The sequence below is a fragment of the Xenopus tropicalis genome, chromosome 1 (assembly GCF_000004195.4).
Source record: "Xenopus tropicalis strain Nigerian chromosome 1, UCB_Xtro_10.0, whole genome shotgun sequence".
Taxonomy (NCBI): Eukaryota; Metazoa; Chordata; class Amphibia; order Anura; family Pipidae; genus Xenopus; species Xenopus tropicalis.
This window is the reverse complement of record NC_030677.2, coordinates 36,349,966-36,355,472: the sequence shown is the minus strand read 5'-3', so window position 1 is coordinate 36,355,472 and position 5,507 is coordinate 36,349,966.

Genomic DNA, 5,507 nt, shown 5'->3' with positions numbered 1-5,507 from the left:
AGATCTTTTCTTTCTACTTTGTTGTAGTCAGCGGCACAACAGGGGCAGACCATCAGAACAAGCAGAAATAGAGCAGTTGGGGTGTTTGAAGGTGTGCGAGGGGCTGCTGTGTGGAGGAGGGGGAGAAAAGGAGGAAGAAACCAAAGATGTGTCATAATTGCTGTGTGCTATAATTCACATACATATCCGCTTCCTGCTCACTCACAACACACTGAGATAGAAACCATGATATCCTGTTTAATAGCTGCTCTGATAACCTGGGAGGAGGCATTGCCTGGATTTTTCTGAACTAATAAATATTTTGTTCATTGAAGTTTGAAGGTATAAGTAAATGACATTTCCATAGCTTTTCATGGCTCTTGGAAACTTCTTTAGAATGCAATAATAAAGTCAAGAACAGAACTGATCTCTTCCCTGTAACTGGGTTTTGTTTATCTTAAGAAGGTCACTGACTTGGCTGTCAAATGAGAATTACAATGTCACTTACAGCTTACTTGAATGGCAATAGATAAAGTCATACTCAAGAAATCATTTCTTACAATATACAGAGTATCAGACACGATGGATATCAATATATTTAACTAGTAACTACCAGAAAACAGAAGGTATCATACCATATGGTAACTCTTCTTTACAACCATCAATTAAAGAAAAAAAAGCACATTGCACTTGATTGTAGATGTAAGCTTGTATGAAAAGGCATGTCAGGCCTGAGGAAGAGAGCTAGGTATAGTAGTGTAGCAGGAAAAGACTTCCAATCTGAGAAAAACAAAGAAGAATACCATGTAAATGGGATATGTCCTTCCCCTGACCGTCAGCTGTTGTTTAAGTGAAATGATTTCGAATTCAGGTTTCCGAAACGCAAATTTAATCAAGTGCAAAAAATTGAAGTATAAAAAACAACAACTAAAATCTGTTGTTTATATAGAAGTCAGTGGGAGTTTATTTTACATATTCAAGCTATATTTAACATTTTTAAAAATGTAGAAAATTGAATTAATCTATCTGTTCAGTCAGCTGTAACTGATTCCTGCAACTACCTTTAGAACACAGAATTAGTCATATACCATAATATACATGTGTAAAATACAGTTAAAAGATCATTATATGATGTTCCTCTAAGCTGTATTTTGCAACCAGCTCAGGGGTCAGTTGGAGTGAATGGGCTCACTGGAGTCAAGGGCCACAAACTCATTGTGACAGTAAGTATGGACTAAGAAGTAAGCAGGGAACCAGAACTGGCAGTTGCAGACTTTAGCAAGCACAATATAGGAACAGGCCAAGTCTGTACAGATCAGGAACACACCCAGCAACATATATCTAGAAAATCAGCTAAAATAGGGTTTTCTATTTATTCGTTAAAAAAAAACAACTTAGCACATATGATATTGGGAAGATCAAGCACAAGCTTAATTTTATTTATCATTTGTAGGAACACATTATTTGTTAGCCAGCCTGTTAAAGGGGTTGTTGTTAATTCTGGTATGATGTAGAGTGTAATATTCTGAGACAATTTGCAATTGGTCTTCATTTTTTTCAATTATTTACATTTTTGTTCAGCAACTCTCCAGTTTAGAGTTTCAACAGCTATCTGGTTGCTATGGTCCAAATTACCTTAGCAACCAGGAGGTGCTTTTAATGAGAGGCAGGAATATGAATAAGAGAATAAAAAAATAAATTATAAAAAGTAACAATAACAATAAAAGTGTAGCCTCACAGAGCAATACTTTTCTGGCTGCTGGGGTCAGTGACCCCCATTTGAAAGCTATAAATAGTTTGAAGAAGAAGGTAAATCATTAAAAAACTATAAGAAATAAATAATGAAAAGCACCCAAATGCAGCAGTAGAAGCCACTATAGTTATCTTTTAGCCAAGGTTTAAAGCAGTGTGAAGCATCCTGCTCTGGCACCTAAACAAGACCTCAGGAAGTAACCTAAAAAATTGAATACACAAGGATACAGTATGTGTCCTGATCAATAACTGTTATAAAAAGTACATATTCTAATGGGACACACATACTATGGCCAACTATGTTAAAATAATAAATTTGTAGAAGTATTAGGTCAAAAGCATAATGCACTGGATAGCTGAGGTATCAAAGCAAAAACACTGTGGGACTTATTTATCAGCACTGGGCAACTTTTCATGTGGGCAATAACCCATAGCAGCCAATCACTGATTGGCTTTTTTCAGCTAGCTGCAGGTAGAACTATGAATGCAACAATTTGATTGGTTACCATGGGTTACTGCCCATGGACAAATTTGCCCAATATTGATAAATGACCGTAAAGATCTATCAATTCAATCAGGAACCCTACCCTCCTACATCTCTCCTTGGCTTTGTATTAAAAATCGTTCTCACGCCAGTGCATTGAAGAAAAAAAAATGTTTGTAGCCCTTTTTACTAGTTGCCACTCCCAAAGTTTGCCAGATGCTTCCTTTTGATCCAAACAGCATGATGGCTTTATTGGAAAGAAGACTGGGTATGTCAGTGCTATAAACTATTGTGGGAATCATTGCATTGCCAGTAACGTCTTGCTATAATGTTCATAATAATTATAAAAGTTGTTAGACAAAGCCCAAAAATCATTTTCTTGGCTTTTATAAAGAGAGATGTTGGCCCAATGGGCAACAGTTGAATCATACCCTGGGCCTACCTGCTGGGCAAGGACTGAATCAAGGTAACATCCTAACTCAATGCGATTTCAAACCTGCCCTGTAGATATCTGCCCAACAATATTTTAATTTTATTGGTATTTCAAGAGCATTAATTATATTCATATTTTTCTTATTCGTTCTGCAGTCTCTGCTTTGCCTTTACTATTCGTTGGCTTGCACTGGTCCCTGCTTCTCACAGTAAAAAAGCAAAGGAACAAAAGTGTAAGGCTGCTAAGTACTTCCTGATTCTACAAAGTGGCTGGTTTTAACCGGACCATATAAAACCACAGAAAGTTATTTCCTCTGTCTGTATAGATGTGGCAGTTTTCTTCTTCTTTGATGGGCTATAGATGCCTTTTCCACTAGCCATTTAGTGGACCTCTTAATACAACACCCCAATCACACAATTACCTCACAGACCATACATTGGTTTTTTTTTTTGCAGGTAAGTACACTCACATACAGACCCATACTGACCTATCTATACACTCACATACAGACCCACACTGACCTATCTATCCACTCACATACAGACCCATACTGACCTATCTATACACTCACATACAGACCCACACTGACCTATCTATACACTCACATACAGACCCATACTGACCTATCTATCCACTCACATACAGACCCATACTGACCTATATATCCACTCACATACAGACCCATACTGACCTATCTATCCACTCACATACAGACCCATACTGACCTATCTATCCACTCACATACAGACCCATACTGACCTATCTATACACTCACATACAGACCCATACTGACCTATCTATACACTTACATACAGACCCATACTGACCTATCTATACACTCACATACAGACCCATACTGACCTATCTATACACTCACATACAGACCCATACTGACCTATCTATACACTTACATACAGACCCATACTGACCTATCTATCCACTCACATACAGACCCATACTGACCTATCTATACACTCACATACAGACCCATACTGACCTATCTATCCACTCACATACAGACCCATACTGACCTATCTATACACTTACATACAGACCCATACTGACCTATCTATACACTCACATACAGACCCATACTGACCTATCTATACACTTACATACAGACCCATACTGACCTATCTATCCACTCACATACAGACCCATACTGACCTATCTATACACTTACATACAGACCCATACTGACCTATCTATACACTCACATACAGACCCACACTGACCTATCTATACACTCACATACAGACCCATACTGACCTATCTATCCACTCACATACAGACCCATACTGACCTATCTATACACTTACATACAGACCCATACTGACCTATCTATCCACTCACATACAGACCCATACTGACCTATCTATCCACTCACATACAGACCCATACTGACCTATCTATACACTTACATACAGACCCATACTGACCTATCTATCCACTCACATACAGACCCATACTGACCTATCTATCCACTCACATACAGACCCATACTGACCTATCTATACACTTACATACAGACCCATACTGACCTATCTATACACTCACATACAGACCCATACTGACCTATCTATACACTCACATACAGACCCATACTGACCTATCTATCCACTCACATACAGACCCATACTGACCTATCTATACACTCACATACAGACCCACACTGACCTATCTATACACTCACATACAGACCCATACTGACCTATCTATCCACTCACATACAGACCCATACTGACCTATCTATACACTTACATACAGACCCATACTGACCTATCTATACACTCACATACAGACCCACACTGACCTATCTATCCACTCACATACAGACCCATACTGACCTATCTATCCACTCACATACAGACCCACACTGACCTATCTATACACCCACATACAGACCCATACTGACCTATCTATACACTCACATACAGACCCATACTGACCTATCTATACACCCACATACAGACCCATACTGACCTATCTATACACTCACATACAGACCCATACTGACCTATCTATACACTCACATACAGACCCATACTGACCTATCTATCCACCCACATACAGACCCATACTGACCTATCTATACACTCACATACAGACCCATACTGACCTATCTATACACTCACATACAGACCCATACTGACCTATCTATCCACTCACATACAGACCCATACTGACCTATCTATACACCCACATACAGACCCATACTGACCTATCTATACACTCACATACAGACCCATACTGACCTATCTATCCACCCACATACAGACCCATACTGACCTATCTATACACTCACATACAGACCCATACTGACCTATCTATACACTCACATACAGACCCATACTGACCTATCTATCCACTCACATACAGACCCATACTGACCTATATATCCACTCACATACAGACCCATACTGACCTATCTATACACTCACATACATAAACCATATATATCAACATTAATACCAACTGTCACAATAGCCTTGGATACTATGCTTGTTCAAGAACTCATCCAGGCCCCTCTTAAAGGCATTAACAGAATCTGCCATTACAACATCACTAGGAAGGGCATTCCATAACCTCACTGCCCTCACCGTGATAAACCCCCTATGCTGCTTCAAATGGAAGCTCCATTCCTCTAATCTAAAGGGGTGGCCTCTGGTGCATTGTGGCCCTCCAAAGGATTTCTTTATGGCCCCAGACTGTTCCGAGGCTGCAAATAATTCACTATATCATCATTTTAATTTAATCTGACCCACTACGTGTAATAATATGGACAGCACTGGTGTAAGTCTTACCTATCCCGATAAAAACTATATTATCTTTAACTGGATCAATGATAATATACGTATC